This window comes from Tamandua tetradactyla, chromosome 24, assembly GCF_023851605.1.
Source record: "Tamandua tetradactyla isolate mTamTet1 chromosome 24, mTamTet1.pri, whole genome shotgun sequence".
Lineage (NCBI taxonomy): Eukaryota > Metazoa > Chordata > Mammalia > Pilosa > Myrmecophagidae > Tamandua > Tamandua tetradactyla.
In genome coordinates, this window is record NC_135350.1 from 32,603,466 (window position 1) to 32,622,156 (window position 18,691).

General features: G+C 34.8%; 1 protein-coding gene and 1 non-coding gene across 4 annotated transcripts in view; both read right to left on the reverse strand.

The window, feature by feature from the left end:
- GRID2 (glutamate ionotropic receptor delta type subunit 2) overlaps positions 1-18,691 on the reverse strand; it is a 1,588,850-nt gene that overhangs the window by 72,841 nt on the left and 1,497,318 nt on the right. The gene's annotated exons all lie outside the window — the stretch shown is intronic.
- Positions 8,210-8,316, reverse strand: LOC143668648 (U6 spliceosomal RNA). Its single transcript, XR_013168513.1, has one exon. It is a non-coding gene; the product is annotated as a U6 spliceosomal RNA (small nuclear RNA).

Sequence of the window (18,691 nt, forward strand, 5' to 3'; positions counted from 1 at the left end):
TAGAGCAGCAGTACAGATATGTAGCTGAATAAAATAGAACAGATATGCATTTGGAATTTCAAAGTGATTTCTGTAATCATTTTGAAGGAGTAAGAAGAAATGATCTGATCCATGCAGCAGTTTATAAAAGTATATGGCATAAAACAGAAAAGAAACGCAAAAATGTTTGACTAATTGTTCTTCTGAGGATACAAAAAATGGAATCATAATTAAGAGCTTTGAAAGTAGAGTGATAAAAATATTTTATAAAACTTTTATGTATAGATATAATGTATCTATAGATATAATGTATCTATATCTATATTATTATATATATTAATATATATTAATTATAGATATAATGTATATCTATAATTACATAGAACCCAGCAATTTTTGAAATAAGAATAGAAGAATGATGTTTCTTTCTGAAATGAGAAATTGACTCACATTTTGAAGCATTTACCACTGTATCTTCCTCTTGAGAGTAAATTAAAATATGGGTGGTAACTAATTTCTAGCATGGAAGACATACACCTTGAATTCCAATGAAAGCATGTAGGGGCAAAATGAAACTCAATAGACCAAATTCTTGCCATCTGGATGAATGTGACAGTCATTTTCTATGTCTACCTTTTGGCACTAGATTATATCCTGAGGTCTTACACTTGATATGAAGTCCATCAACTCTGCCTTTTGTTCACAAGAATCAGAATGATAAGCAAATCAATGTGCATACTTTTTTCCACTGTGCATGAAGGATTTTGAGACTGAGTCAACAAACTATTGAGCTTTTCAGAAAATAACTGTTTCTCACTGCTTATGAAAATAATTATTTACTTTGATTCAGACATCAAATCATGACGATATTAGGGGCACTTGAGCTTACTTACATTAAAATGATTACATTAAATTCCTTGTCTCCAAACTCCATAAACACAATGTTCTTCAAATATCCAAGTGGAGCTGTTTTAATATTTGTAGAACTACTGAACAGTTTCAAGATACATATCTTCATTTTATTAAGCATTTTTTCCAAAGGAACATTTAGAAAGAATAATGTAGAGTGGGCTAATGAACTCTGATCTTGATTCTTTACTCAAAATTCTAGTATTGAAAATCTAAAATGTGGAAAGAATGATCTTTGCGTGATTTCTGTATAATCTTATGAAGAAAATTTATACACCATTAAAATAAGATTTATTCTGGGCATGACACATGTTGTATTGTAAAAGTAAAGTGAAAATATTTGGGATTCTAGAGAAGGGAGTGAGTAATGGACAGGAAACGTTTTGTGGATAAAACTGACATTTGAGCAGGAACTTAGAAGATGTTGAGGGTTTTGATAGGGGTTATGGGGAGAATTGGGCATATTGTTTCAAATTTGATATGAAAAGGAGACCTAGAATTTAGCAATCACTTGAAAGGTTTTTACTAACATTTTGAGACAATTTCACAGATTTTAGTCTCAGTCATTCTTTGTGAATGTCAGTTTTATTCACTGTGGTAAATGAGAAGGGAGGAGAAAGATTCAAGAAGTATCAAATCTTGCAGCGATGTCAAATAATGTGAGGGAAGAAACTATAGAGTAAGACAATTAAAAAGTCATTCTTATTTTTACAGAGAGAAGTTTTCAAAGTGGTGTTAGAAGTGGTGGAGTTTTTATTGAGATGGGAAAGAACTGACTATGAGGTAAGGAAATAGTGACAGCTAGTGTAGAAGTGGAATTTTAGTTTGAAGGAGAAGCTGAGGTACGCAGAGAAGAAATCAAGCTATTCAGTGTTAGGAAGAGGGCAAAGATCAGAGTCAGCTGAGATAAAGAATAAGAGATAGTAGATAGAAAGGAGATATCTCGTGTCAAGACCTCAAATAGGTTACACTCTATGAATAGGGGAAAAAGAAAGGAATATGCTGTCTTTTGAAATGGAATTTGCTGCAAAGTAGTAAAGAATGGCTATAGCTATTGTTTATACAAGGATCCCCCTTTAAGTAATGTAAATACGTTCTTTGTGAAATTACAACTCTTGTTTTTACCAAAAGTCTCAGTTATGTTCTCTGGCCTGGTATGTCAAAATACACACACACACACACAGAGCATTTTATAGAGCTTTACAAAATACAGATCATTTTCAAATACATTACCTCATTAAATGGACACAACCAATATGAGAAAGATGTCATTATTTCCATTTTACAGTTGAGGAAAAACTCAGAAGTTTAGACAGGTAAAGTGACTTGTCAAAGGATGCTCAACTAAGAAATGGCAAAGTGGACTCTCCTACTCCTAGTCTGATGCTCTCTGGTTGTCTCCTAATCAACTGGTTTGTTCCTTGTCGGTAGTAACTGTCTACAGAACTGACAAACAGAGAAAATAGAGCCAAAGAATGACAACACAATAGTGAGTCTTCTGTACAATCTAACATTAGTATCACCCTGACCTTAGACTATGGCAGGAAATGCGTGTACTGAGCTACTGTAATTTCATCAGAGTGGCCACTACTATTTATCTCTTTTAAGATTCTCTGGCATTTACAAAAGTAAACTTTCAATAATTATTTGATTTGTGCTATAGACAATGTGCACTGACCAGTACACACAAATATTCTGGTCTCTTGGTTCTATATTTCTCAAAGTAAATTATTCTTCTTGAATTTTGATTTATTGTGTTTGTGTAATGGCAATATGATCCAGACCCACACTAAGTGAGTGTTAAGAAAATTCAGGATGAATACGAAAATACATGAAGTTGAGGCTAAAAGCCTCAACTATAAAAAATGCACTAAACATTCATGTTTCCAACTTTAAATGCCCCGTCAAAGCACTCAGTCATCACTTTGACATTTATTTGATACAAATGTTTGGAATTTGACATCTTGGTGGTGAGCATTTTCAGGTGTTATGAATTATTGATAATATTATGCGTGCTTGCATAACTTAGGGAAATGAAAAGGAAGGTGACCAGATAATAAAGAGGGGAAATAACTCTGAGGACGGTTAAATGAGCCATCAACATTGCTGCCATGTAAGAGAACAGATGAGAAGAAAGAAAAATTTTGATTCACTTATACAAATCATTAATTCTAGAACAAGGATAAATGTCTGGAAGGTGTTCTTGATGCCTAGACATGGGGAGTGAAGCATATGACTAGATGTTTGTGGTTTTATATTATGGGTTTCAGATATTGTCAAGGCAAAAGCATAAACATAAGTCAATGTTTGGAAAACATCAGTACAAGATTTGTAAAGGACTGAAATTATATTCTGTGGTGGATTGGAAGACACAGAGTATAAGCCTGAGAGTGTTTCAAAGGAAGTGGTGTCATAAGTAGGAAGTAAGCTTCTATTAAGCATGAGGGGTGAGAGAGTAAACCCAGATGGGGGTTTGTTATAATAAAGGAGAAGCTTGGGTAGGGTCCTGTGGAAGTGGCTAGTGAGAAAGTTGGTGGGTGATTTGGTTAGACAATGCATGATGGATAAGTGCAACTGAGAGCGGAATTTATGGGAGAACAGTACTACAGAAATGAAAGTACAATTGAGAAGAAGTGGAAAGGACTGAATATGAGAAACAGATATTTTATGTCTTATCAATTGTTTCTTCTTTGATACCCAAATTATAGCCATACTTCTTCCTTCCTTGGATCAATGCTTCCTTACCTTTTGGCTAAGATCCTTTCATTTCTACTCTTGACCAATAATTCTTTGATCTTTGTTATCCAACCACATTTCCTTTCTTCACTTAAATGTCTTGGATCCTCTAGGACTGATTATCTCTGTTTTCAACTCCACATACTTATTTTAGAAGAAGTTTTGTTCTATTTTTCCTTTGTTAGGTTTTTCCACATTACTTTTTCTCGATTTTTATGGCAGCAAATTATTGGTGCTCTGGTAGTTTTACTGTATTCTGATATAATATGATAACTGTGGACTTTTGACTAAGGGTAAAAATTAAATTTCTCATTTTGCTTCATAGAGAATATAATATTAATAATAATTTACCACAGCATTTCAACTTTCTGTGAGGAATTTTACATACAGAAATAATTGTATGCTATACTCCTCAACCATGCCAAAAACAGTTAAAATGCACACTTCTCCTGAAAAAATAATTTAAGAGTGCTTTCTCAGCTTGCTGCTATATAAAATGATGTCTTCCAATGTCAAATACTTTAAATAGAGAGTAAAACAGCTTGGTAATTTGAGAAGAACCACCCTTAGGGGTTATCTAGTTCTCAGATCATAATTCTTCAACCAATTTTCATCTGAGTCAAATCCATCTTTGCCTTTTTGGATTTCAATGTTATCTTAAGAGGGTACAGCTGGGTGAAGCAAATGTCAAAGATGTCAACCAAATGTTCAGTTTATTTCAACTAGATAATATCATGAATGAGAGTTTCTAAACATGACACTAGTCTTGCCCTCATGAGTTTCCCTTTGCTTTTGGAAGCTAATAAAAAATAGACTTCAAAATGTTACATGTAGTCAAGGCTGCACTTTTAAAATTTCTAATTAATGCAAAATAAAGCTGTAGCAAACAGACAAAAGAAATAGTCAAATTCAGAGTCAGATGAATTGATTCATTGAAATAAAAAGCATAATACAGCTATGCTATGAAAGTCACAGAAATGCTCAGTAGCCATCTCCCAGCCCTTGCTACCCCTCCTATTCTATGTGCGCCCACGTTTCACTATGTTTCACTGCTGAGAGGAGACATTGGGTCTAATGGAGTGGCCTGACCATATCTTGAACTTCAAACCAGATACAAGCAGTATGTTAGTGCTAATCTACACAAATATTGTCTGATATATGCTTTTTGCTCAATGGCAGGCATCCCTTCCCCTGCAGTGTATAAATATCCATGTACTAGAAAGCACAGGGGCCCCTCATCTCTGATGCCAAGAGGGGGTCTGTGGAGTTGCCGCTGACTGATCCTTGGGGGCCCAAGCAGTTGGCCCCCCATCGGACCAGCCAAGATGGGACCCCTTTCCCTGCCCTTTTGGACATTTTCTGCTGGTTACATAATAAAGTGGTCATTTTTTGAGAACTCTGTTGTGCCTGAGCCTATGCTCCCATGATACACTGTTTAGAAACTCGCTCCACGGGCAATCTTAATTTAATTCACAATCGCTAACACACTAACTTATAATAGCTTTCCTTACATGAATAGCACCTTTTTATTATATTTGTATTGTATAAGTAATAATACTTGTAGACAATAAAAAAATTAACAAATGAGCTAATGAGGGCATCCCAAATTATAATCTGCATGATAAAATATAGTTAGCTATGGTTTTGAAGCCAATCTATAAAACTGTACATAGTTACTTAATAATAACATGCAGATTCCCTCATTATTCAATGAAGAAATCTCCATAAAAATATATCATGCGTAAGTTAGTGCCATGCTGGATGTAGGAGGAAACAAGAATTTCACACATAATTTGAGAGATAGGACATGTCTTATTTTACAAGAATATAATCTATGTGAGTATTACATTTCATATGGTTAGAGCTAGAAAATATTTACACAGTGACTTAAATGGCATGAGCTTAAATATACATGATTCCAAATACATAAATGCAACTAAACAGTTTGAAATAAATATGAAAATATTATTTTTCATTAAATAAAATCACAAATGTTTAAGATTAGATGCCTAAATATTATTTAATGACCATCAAATAAAATGACAGTTATTTAGTAATAAGTAAAGTTTATTAAGTTCTTTGCATTTGGTAGATTATTTTCTCAGTGCTTTATGTATATTAAATGTTTTAGTCCTCCCATTAATGCCATGAGATCATGTGGAGCCACTAGGGCCTGCTCCAGGTATGTTCTCACCTCCAGAGCTCTTGCACTTGCTGTTTAAAACTCTTACCTCAGACATCTATGCTACTCGCTCCCTTACTTCCTTCAGGTCATTATTAAAATGCTATCTTAGTAAGGATGTCTTCCCTGACACCTATTCTTTTATTTCCAGTTCTTGTCTGTTTTCCTAAATAGCACATATCACCTTTTAACATACTGTATATTTTACTCATTTGTCTTGTTTTTGCCCTTCTCCGGTATTTGAATGCAGACTCTACAAAGGCAGGTATTTGTGTCTCATTTTGACCTCAAATGCAATGGTGCTCAGCTAGAACATTGCCAGGCATATAGTAAGTGCTTAATGAATATTCATTGAACATATAAATGTGCTTAGTACTATACAATAAAAATAATAAAACATATAGTTTACGTAGCAATGACTCTCTGTATATTTAAATATATTTATATTTGGTTATCGATATATAAATATATAAGTATATCTCAGAAAATTAAAATATAACTCTTTATAGCCAAATGAAATTAAATAGTCTTGAGCATTTGGTCATAAGGGTATAGTTCAGGTAATGGATAGCATAATTCATTTTCTATTTTAAAAATTTGTAATAGCACACATCTCATATTGACTTGGGCATAAAATTATAGCTACCATTTATTAAGCATCTGTTAAGTTGCAAACCTAAAAAAAAACATTGCAGTTATTTCCATTCTGTATTTCAGAGATGAAAAATACTACATCTAAGCAAGATTAAATAACATTCAAAGTAATAGGGCCAATAAGCAGCAATGTTGGTATTTAAACTCAAGTCTGTCTGGCCAAGCCCTAAACCATTTTCACTATACCTTATTCCCTTCTTGGTTTAATACTTAAAATTTAATGACCCATTTACAGTTTAACTATTTCCAATTTTATTCTAAAATTGTAGGCCACCATAAACCAAGAATAACCCCCCCACAAAATACTTTGGATTTTCTGATAATTTTCTTTTGAGAAAATAGGAAAAAAACTTAATTATTTCAGGTCCTAATCAATGTTGTCTTTTCTCAATATTTAAAGATCATCGTTTCACTTTAAAAAGTTCAAAGAAAGCAATGAAATCAACAATGGAAACATATTTTGTAATAAATCAAAGATGACCTCTATTTGTATTTCACATGTGAGTCAAACAAAATAAATGCATATTGAAAGTTATTGCCAAAATTTTTGTAATTGGAAAAAAAATTCCAAGTGTTTATTCAAAGTTCAAAGAAATTAAATACATACTTCTATAACAAAGATCTTAAAAACTTGCTTTCTTATATTTAAACAGATAATATTAAAACAGAGAGCTTATTATATATGCCTAATGCATTTTTGGAACAATTATCTAGTTTAACTTTCCCAGTAAGAGAAAACACTTGAAAGAGTTAAGGGGTATATTTAGAATTGAACTTTGATGAGCCAAGCTCATTTGAAATTTGTGATGAGAATATTTCCTTCTGGTTCATTTGTTTACTATTTTCCTCAAGAGACTACTCATGACAGCTCATTAGGAAAGCAATTTACCAGCTTTTAATCAAAAGGCTTCAAAATGTTCAGACACTTTAATTTAGTAATTTCATTTCTGGAAATTTATGCCAAGTCAATAATCTGAAATTTAGGAAGAGTTTTATATACAAATGTGTTCATTACAATGTTATTTTATTTTAGAATATTTTAATTGCACAAATAATATATGCTCCTTAAGTAATGGAGAAGTACATATGTTAAGGAATAACAGTGCTCCTCGGGACTCACTTTTACCCCACCCTTCTCCAGAAGTTACCATAACAACAGTTTGTTATTATAGCTTTGAGGCATTAATTTTAAGAAAAGGTATTAGATATAGGTATATTTGCAATATTGTTTCACATCTCTGGGATCATGGCATCAATGATTTTTATAAAAGCAAAAAAAGATGAATGCCTATAAAAAGTATGGAACAGTCATGTAAAAACTTTTATATAGATTTAAGATGTTTTCAAGGAAGTTCTATCATAAAAATGCATATTTTATAATCTTAAGAGTAAAGCAAGTCAGGGGGAAGATGGTGGAGTAGAAAACTCCAGGAACTAATTCCTCCACCAGAACAACTACTAAACAGGCATGAAGTGTCTGAATCAACTATTTTGAAACTCCAGTATCCAGTAAGACATTGCAAAGCATCCAGGGAAGAACAGGAGAAAGAGGCTGGTAAATTATGTTAAATAGCAATAAATTCCTCCCTCCATGCAGCAATTACTGGTGCCTATCCCTCTTGTGCTAGGTAGCAGTGAGGTTTACCCCTTGCATAGCTTGCTGGTACCAGAGAAGGACATAAAAATCCACATCCCAAGATCTGTGGCTGGTTGCTGATCACTGCTTTCTTTTTTTTCTTTCTTTCTTTTTTAAATTTGGAATGCTTCACATATTTGCATGTCATCCTTGTGCAGGGGCCATGCTAATCTTCTCTGCATTGTTCCAATTCTAGTATATGTGCTGGCGAAGTGAGCACTGATCACTGCTTTTTGATTAGCTACTTCGGATTGCCAGAAGTCCTGCTCTGAGCGTTACCATTGTTCCAACCTGCCCTGGACAAATGCAATGGAAAGAATTAAAGACAGTATGCTCCCTCAGGACTGTGGAGGACAGTAGAAGGGCTGCTTTAGCTGGGCTGGGGCTGAGTTAAGAAAGCACAGTTTTTAGAAGTCATGTGGAAGAAGCTCCTGGCACCCCTCATGGCAAATCCCTCATCCCCTCCCCAGGGCAGTTTGGAGCAAATGGGTGTTCCCTTCACAGGTCCTTGTCTTGTTCTGACTGGGAAAGACTGACTTTGGAATTCCTCTCCATCAGCCTCATAGAATTTGTCCTGAATGCAAAAAAAGCAACTTGAGAAAAAAGAAGCAGTATAAGAAACAATTGCAGCAGATGGCTTGGGGGAAAAAAGCTTACAGGCTTTAATTCCTGGAGTGGAAGAACTAGGAAAGAGAGAAGATTTTTCCTGGAAAGCTGAGAGGGTATTCAAACCCCTGCAAGCAAGGGAAGTCCAAAGCAAGTTGCAAGCACAAGCTCAAGACAAGACACATTTCAAATAAATATGAAAGTAGGCATCAATGGAAGAACTGAGGGTCAAAAAGGTGTAAGAATTACAAGGACTATTTATCAAAATGGCAGAAGAAAGTCCTGCATTATTAGTAGTTACCTTAATTGTAAGTGGATTAAACTCTGCATTCAAGGGCACAGATTGGCAAAATGGATAAAAAGCAGTGCATAACAATATGCTGTTCACAAGAGACTACCATAAATACACAGACATTGGTAGGATGAAAGTTAGAGGAAGGAAAAGAACACCATGTGGATAATAACCAAAAGAGAGCTGGGGTAGTTTTACTCGTAACAGATAAAATAGACTTTAAGTCAAAAACAGTTAAAAGGGACAAAGAAAGTGACTATGTACTGATAAAGGGGTCAATTCAACAAGGAGACATAACAATTATAAATATATATGTACCTAATGACAGAGTCCAAAAAAATGAAGCAAATATTGACAGAATTGAAGGGAGGAATAGATGCCTCTACATTAATAGCAGGAGACTTCAATACCCCATTTTCAGTAATGATAGAGCATGTAGACAGAAGTTCAATAGGGAAATAGGACTTGAAAAATACTCAAAATTGACTAGACTTAACAGACAGATATAGAACACTTTATTCAACAGCAGCAGAATATATATCCTTCTTTAGTGCACATGGGCCATTCTCCAGGATAGATCGTATGTTGGGTCATGAAACAAGTCTCAAAAAATTTTAAAACATTGAAATCATACAATTTATCTTCTGTGGCCATATGGAATGAAGCTAGTAATCAACAAAAGGGAGAACTAGAAATTTCACAAATGTAGGAATAAGACACACTTAAACACTCAAAGAACCAACTGGTCAAAGAAGAAATCAAAAGGGAAATTAGGATATATCTTGAGGTGAATGAAATGAAAACAAAACATAACAAAACTTATGGGATGCAGTAAAAGCAGTACTGAGAGACAAATTTATCACTTTAAATGCTTACAGTAAAAGAGAGGAAAGATCTCAAATTAGAGACCTAACTTTACAACTGGAGTATCTAGATGGAGAAAAGCAAATTAAACCCAAAGTGAGCAGAAGGAAGGAAGTAGCAAAGAGTACAGGCAAATGAAATAGAGAATAATAATAATAATAAAAAAATAGAGAGAACTAAAACAAAAAAAAAGCAAAAAAAAATAGAGAGAACCAACAAAAACAAAAGTCTAGTTCTTTGAAAAGACTAATAAAATTGACAAACCCTTAGCTAGACTGATAAAAAAGGAGAGATTCAGCAGTGGGGGGTGGTAGTGGTGGGTGAAAATGACTAAAATCAGAAATGAAAGGGTAACATTACTACTGGTCCCATGGAAATAAAAATGGTTAAAGAGGATACTATGAACAACCATATGTCAACAAATTAGACAAGCTGAATGAAATGGACAAATTCTTAACACACAAACTACCTACATGGACTCAAGAAGAAATAGAAGATGTCAACAGACCAATAAGATGTAAAAAGATTGAATCAATAATAAAAAATCTTCCAATATAACACTAATGGTCAATGAAAGGGAGGGGTAAGGTGTATGGTATGTATGAGCTTTTTCTTTTTATTTCTTTTTCTTGAGTAATGCAAATATTCTAAAAAATGATCATGGTAATGAACACAAAAGTATGTGATAATACTATGAGCCATCGATTGTACACCATGTATAGAATGTATGTGAAGATTTCTCAATTAAAAAAGAAAAACAAACCTTCCAACAAAGAAAAGCCCAGAATCAGGTAACTTTGCAGTGAATTTTGCCAAACATTACAAGAAGAACGAACACCAGTACTGCACAAACTTTTCAGAAAATTGAAGATGAAGGCACACTTCTAAATCATTCTATGAGGCTAGCATCACCCATCACCCAAATGCCAAAACCAGATAAAGATATAACGAGAAAAGAAAATTATGGAGCAATATCCCTTATGAATATAGAGGCCAAAATCTTCAACAAACAAGAAAAATGAATACAAGAGCATGTTAAAAGAATTACACAGCACAAACAAATGGGATTTTCCTCAGGCATGGTTCAACATAACAAAATCAATTGCTGTAATACACTATATTATTAGAACAATGCAAAACAACAACAACACACGATCATCTTGATTGGTGCAGAAAAGGCATTTGACAATAGCCAGCATTTCTTCTTGATAAAAAACACTTGGAAAACCAGGAATAGAAGGAACTTTCTTCAACATGATAAACAGCTTATATGATAAACCCACAGCTAACTTCACACTCATGATCAAAGACTGAAAGCTTCTCCTTTAAGATCAGGAATAAGACAAGGATGTTCACTGTCACCACTGCTATTCAACATTATGCTGAAAGTTCTTGCCAGAGCAATTAGACAAGAAAAAGAAATAAAATGCATCCATATTGCAAAGGAAGAAGTAAAACAGTCTCTATTTGCAGAGGTCACGATCCTATATATAGATAATCCTGAAAAATCTATAATGAAGCTAACCAAATTCAGCAACATGGTAGTGTACACTACCAAAATGCAAAATCAGTAGTGTTTCTGTAATTAGTAATGAACGACCTGAAAATGAAATTAAGGAAAAAAATTCCATTTACAACAGCAATTAAAATAATCAAATATCTAGGAATAAATTTTACCAAGGATGCAAAGGACTTATATATGGAAAACTATAAATTATTACTAAAAGAAATTAAGGAAAACCTAAATATATTGAAGGGCATACCATACTCATGGATTGGATGATGAAATATTGTCAAGATGTCAATATTACCCAAAGTGGTTTACATATCAACACAATCCCCCAATCAAAATCCCGAAACCTTTTTCAAGGAAATAGAAATGACAATCACCAAATTTATATGGAAGAGTAAGAAGGCCCAAATAGCCAAAATCATCTTTAAAAATAACAAAGTTGAAGGACTCACTCTCTCCAATTTTAAAACTTAGTACCAAGCAGTAGTAACAAAACAGTTTGGTACTGGCACAAAGACAAACTTATAATATATATGTATATTATTCCTCCGTGAAAAGGAATAAAGTTCTGATACATGTGGCAACATGGATGAACCTTGAAGGTATCATGTTAAGTGACACAAGACAGACACAAGAGGACAAATATTTTATGCTCTCACTGAAATGAAGTAATTACAATAAGCAGAGTCAGAAACTAGAATATAGGTTATCAGGGGCTGGTGGGTAGGGGTAGAGAATGAGGAGTTAATTTTTAATTATTGCAGAGTTTCTGTTTGGGGTGATGGTAATGTATAGTGGTGATGGTAGCACAATGTTGTGGATATAATTAACAGCACTGAATTACATATTTGAATGAATTTAAAATGGGCTATTTTAGGTGATATATGTATTGCTAGAATAAAAATTATCAAAAACAACAAATACAAAATAAATGTACAGCTGCACAACACAAACTTAAAACCTAATGTACAATTATAATAATATTCCATTATAAATTGTAACTAAGTTACCACACTAAGGCAAAATGTTATAATGGGGAGGGATATATGGAACTCCGTATTTTTTCACCTGATCTTTTTGTAAACCTACAACTCCTCTAATAAAATCTAAAAATTTTATACAAAATCAACTCAAAAGGAATCAATAACATAAATATAAGAGCTAAAACCATAAAACTCTCAGAAGGAAAAATAGTGGAAAATCTTCAGGACCTTGGATTATTAGATAAGATACCAAAAGCACAACCACAAAAGGTAAATACAGACAAATTGGACTCCGTCAAAATAAAAAAGAGTTGAGCATCTCAGGGCATTATCAAAATAGTGAAAAGAACCAACAGAATGGGAGAAAATATCTGGAAACTATATAACTTATGAAGAGTGTAATGTCTAGGATATATAAAGAACTCCTGAAATTTCATGACAAAAAGACAAACCACCCAACTAAAGAATGGGTAAATGACTTGAATAGATATATCCAAAGCACACAAACAGGTCATCAACATCATTAGCTATTACGGAAATACAAGTTGAAACCACAGTGAGATAAAACTAGGCTAGGAAGGCCTTAATCAAAAAAAAAAAAAAAAGAGGAAAAATTAAAATGGCAAGGATGTAGAGAAAAAAAAAAAAGACAAGACACAGGCTCAGAACAGACAGGAAGGACGCTGCACTTTGCATTCACCTTGGCCTATCATCAGTGTGACAGGAGGGATGAACTCTGACAGAGACCACTGGCCAATGAAAAGCAAATTTGAAAGGTGGTAAAGCTGTTTTCTGCTTAGATATTCTTGACTTTTTTTTAGTTCCTCACGTCAAGAAAAGCTATTATATCACCAGCTGCCTACAAGTTTAAGAAACATCATTTCAGTAATTAAGCCACAGAGTTAACATTTAAAAATGTACTCTGTACAAACAAATGATTAAAAGTCAAAGAAACAAAACAGAACCACTGTACTTGAAGCTCATAATAACTGAAATAAACATTTTCCAGGAGGGTATCAAGAATAAATTGGAACTAGCAGAAGAAAGAATCAGTGAAGTAAAAAATAAGACAATTGATATATGAGGCTGAAAGAAAACATATTAGAAAAAGGTGAAAATAGCCTCAGAGACATCTGGGACACCATCAAGTATAACAATATATGCATTATGGGAGTCCCAGAAGGAGAAGAAAGAAAAAAATGTTGGAAGGAATATTCAAAGAAACAATGACAAAAATCTTCTCAAATTTAGCAAGATACATGAATACACACATCCAAGAAGCCAAGCCCAGAGGACAATAAACAGGATAAACTTGAAGGAAAATGTGCCCCGTCACAAATGTGCCTTCTCACTTGAGAGAGAAACTCTGAACTTCATTGGCCTTCTTGAACCAAGGTATCTTTCCCTTGATGGATGCCTTAGATTGGACATTTCTATAGACTTGTTTTAATTGGGACATTTTCTCAGCCTTAGAACTGATCAAACTGTAGTACACAAAGGACAAGGAGAGAGTTCTAATTGCTGCAAAAGAAAAGCAACATGTTATATACAAGAGTTTGCCAATTAGATTAAGTTCAGATTTTTCAACAGAAAATATGGAGGCAGGAAGGAAGTGGGTTCAAAGTCTTAAAGGGCTGAAGGAAAACAACTTCCAACCAAGAATTTTATCTCCAGTGAAACTTTCAAAAAAAAGAGAGATCAAGACATCACAGGATAAACAAAAGCTGAGAGTTCATCCCCACTAGACCTGCCTTACAAGTAATGCTATAGAGAGTTCTGCAGACTGAAAGCAAAGGACACTAGAAAGTTCAAAGTGACATAAAGAGATACAAACTTTTCCACAAATCCTTTCCATCTCAAATCCTTACTCATGCTGAAATGGTAGGTTGGTTCCATGTTTGGTAAAGGTAACTGTTTGGGTAATTATCAATGCCAATATTATTGTAAATTTTTTGGTATGTCATTCCACCTCTTACTTCCTACAGGTACTCAAATGCAAACACACAAAAGTAATGCTAAATCAATGGCCTTAGACATACAGTGTACCAAGATATAATTAGTAGCAAGTACAAAAAAAGATGGGGTAGGAATGGAGGGTAAAGAATAGTGCATGTGTATGCTATTGAAGTCAAGTTGGTATCAAATCAAATGTGACTGTCAAACATTTTGTATATTACTTTTTTATTAGAAAATTTGTGAGTTTACAAATCAATCATGCATAAAATACAGGTTTCCCGTATACCACCCATCACCAATACTTGAATTGGTGTGGAATATTTGTTCCAATTAGTGATGGCACTTTTTAAATAATTGTAATATTTTTCTTAGCAGTAATTATTTTTGTTATAATTATCAAAAGATTATTAAAATAGTTCTATCATCTATTATTTATGTTAGGGATATTTTTCCACATATTAAACTCTATTATTACTGTCTTGTATTAGAATCATATATTTGTTATAACCCATGAAATAACATTCCTGTACTTGTATGATTAACTATAGTTAATTATCTACAATAGGGTTCACTGTGTTGCACAGTTTCATGTTTTTTTTTAAAATTTTTATTCTAATAATATATACATTCTAGTGTTTCCCTTTTAACCACATTCACCTATGTAGTTCAGTGATGTTGATTACACTCACAATAAAGTACTACCATCACTATCGACCATTTCCAAACCTTTACCATCAGCCTAAATAGAATTACTGTACGAGTTATCTCCTGGTAACTTATATTCTACATTTTAATTCTATGAGCTTGCTTATTATTATTTGTTCATCACAATATATAATAGATGTCCCTTTGTGACTGGCTTATTTCATTCAACATAGTGTTCTCAAGGTTTATCCATTTGGCATTGCATGAGGATTTCATTCATTTTAGAATATTCCATCATATGTGTATACCACATTTTCTTTATCCATTCATCAGTTGATGGACACTAGGGTTGAGTCCACCTTTTGGCAATTGTGAATAGTGCAGCTACGAACATTGCTCTGCAAATGTCAGCTTGAGTCCTTACTTTCAGTTCTTCTGAGTACGTGCCTAGTGTGCTGGTTTAAAAGGATGTATGCCCCTAGAAAAGCCCTGTTTTAATCAAAATCCCATTTCATAAAAGTAGAATAATCCAATACTGGATTATGTATGTACATTTGAAAATACTGTATGTTTGAAACTGTAATCAGATCATCTCCCTGGAGATGGGATTTAATCAAGAGTGGTTGTTAAATGGGATTAGGTGATGACATGTCTCCACCCATTTGGGTGGGTCTTGATCAGTTTATTGTAGTCCTATAAAAGAGGAAATGCTTTGGAGAATGGGAGATTCAGAGAGAGAAGAGAATGCTGCAGCACCATGAAGCAGAAAGTCTATCAACCAGCGCTTTGGAGATGAAGAAGGAAAATGCCTACCAGGAAGCTTCCTGAAACAGGAAGCCAGGAGAGAAAGCTAGCAGATGACGCCGTGCTCACCATGTGCCTTTCCGGATGAGAGAGAAATCATGATCGTGTTCACCATGTGCCTTCTCACTTGAGAGAGAAACTCTGAACTTCATTGGCCTTCTTGAACCAAGGTATCTTTCCCTTGATGGATGCCTTAGATTGGACATTTCTATAGACTTGTTTTAATTGGGACATTTTCTCAGCCTTAGAACTGTAAACTAGCAACTCATTAAATTCCCCTCTTTAAAAGTTATTCTGTTTCTGGTATACTGCAAACTAGAACACCTAGTAACAGGATTGCCGGATCATGTGGCAATTCTATATGTAGCTTCCTAATGAGCACCAAACTTTCATCCACAGGGGCTGCACTATGCACCAGCATTGAATGATTGTGCCTATTTCTTCACATCCTCTCCAACACTTGTAGTTTTCTGTATTTTAAAAGTAGCCTTTCCAGTAGGTGTGAAATAGTATCTCACTGTTGTTTAGATTTGCATTACTTAATGATGTTGAACAGCTTTTCATGTGCTTTTATAGCCACTTGTATTTCCTCTTGGGAAAAATGTTTATTAAAGTCTTTTACCATTTTTAATTGGGTTATTTGTCTTTTTATTGCTGAGCTATAGGATTACTTTCTATTATTTGGATATTAAACACTTACCAGATATGTAGTTTCAAAATATTTTCTCCCACTAGAGTAGGTTGCTGATGATAGTTTGAAGCTATTATGTTATGTACCTCAGAATAGTCCACGTTTTTTAAATCCATTCCTGTAGTCCCAAATGTGTTGTAGGTGGGAACTTTTGGTTAGATTATTTCAAATGAGATGTGATCTACCCCATTCAAGGTGGATCTTAATATGTTTACTGGAGTCCTGTTTGAGAGGTTAAAGAACAGAGAAATCCCAGATAAACTAAGAGACGAAACAGAAAGCTCAGAGGAAAAGCCTCTGGAGAAGCTTAGAGAAAGAGTCACTGAATCCAGAAGCTGAGAGCAATAAAACAAGGAGAGAAGGACCACCAGATGCTGACCATGTGCCTTCCCATGTGACTGAGGTGTCCCATTTTCCAACAGCCTTTCTTCAGAGAAGGTATTCCCCTGTTGATACCTTATTTTGTACATTTTCACTACCTTAGAACTGTAAATTTTTAAGTTAATAAATACCACTTGTAAAAGCCAACCCATTTCTGGTATACTGCATTCTTGCACCTTAAGCAAACCAAAATAGATTTTGGAACCAGGAGTGGGATGCTTTTATTTGCAAATATGCTGGAATGGATTTATGAATGGATATGGGGAAGATTATGGAAGGACTGTGAAGAGCTTGATAGGAAAAGCCTAGGTTGCTTTGAAGAGACTGTTCATAGACATATGGACTAAAGGTACTTCCAATGGGGCCTTTGACAGAAATGATGAATGTTGTCATTGCCAACTGTCAACTGGAAGAAAGGCATTTCTTGTTTTAAAGTAGCAGAGAATTTGGAAAAATTGAGTCCTGTTTTTGGTTGGAAGGCAGAATTTGAAAGCGATGAGCTTGGATACCTAGCTGAAGAGATTTCCAAATTAAATGTGGACAGTGAAGTCTGGCTTCTTCTTGTATCTTACAGAAATATGTGAGAAGAAAGGGATAAGCTGAAACTGAACTCTTGGATACAAAGAAACCATAATTTGATGTTTAGGAAAATTCTGTGTTTCCCTAAAGTGAGTCCCAGAGAATAGCACCCCATGTGGGGATTTAACCAAACTTGGAAACAGCCAACTATTTCAGTGTGAGTCAGGATTGGAGATGGTGTTATCCAGAAAGGATTTGTGGAAAGTTATTGTCTGATGGTTGCGACTCTTGTGTGCTGCAAGTGAAACTGATGAGTTTTTTTTTGAGAGATCTTTATGAATGGAACCACTGCCAGTCTAGACTAAAAGGAAGAAATTGAAGGAAAACTGACTTAAAGGCAGAATCAAGGAAGCCAGGGTCTGGAGCCAAACATCTTGGGCCAGGAGGGCAGACCCACCAATGCACATGGAAATGTTGAATTTGCCCCAGAGTTTACAGTGGATGGACCTTCCACCCCATTTTTCAGGTATAGTGCTATCACCTCAGGGCCCTCAGATGCCTGGGGAATTGAGGAAAACTTGGTCACATTTTTTCAGAAAGAGTGGGGCATATTGCTTCAGAGAGAATGGGGCACTTTGTCTGGAGATTGGGGAGAGTCTGGCTACCATCCAGTGCTCTAAGGGGTTGGAGCCTGGAGATGGCAAAGAGCTTGGCTGCCACCCTGATGCTTGAGGTGTGTGGAGCCAAGATCATGACCATCTTCCCAATGCTTGTGAGAAAACAGGCCACTGAGCAAGCCCTTGGAAAGGGCTCTACCAAACACCCAGATTAAAAAATCATTCTATAGATGACTCTCAGGCCTGGAAATCTAATGGTACACCCTGTAAATTTTTGGAACTGTTTGCAATCTGTGATCCCTGTTTACCTTCCAAATTTCCCTTATGAAAATGGGAATGTTCATTCTATGACTGTCCCTCCTTTGTATATTGGAAGAAGATAACGTGTTTTAAGTTTTACAGGTCCACAGCCAGAGGGGAATTTTGCCCCAGGACAGACCACATCTGTAATGATTTTGATAAGACTTTATCCTTTATTGTTACTGAAATGATTTAAGCCTTTTTGTGATATTGCGATTGAATGACTGCGTTTTGCTTATGGAAGGAACATGTCTTTGGAGTCCAGACAGTGGAGCGTGCTAGTTTGGAGCTCTTATGTACTCGAGAAAGTGCCATGTTCTTTTAATCCATTATTGTGGGTGCTGACATATTGTAGGTGGGACCTTCAGTTAGGCTATTTCAATTGAGATGTGACCCACCATGCAAGATGAGTTCTAATCATTTT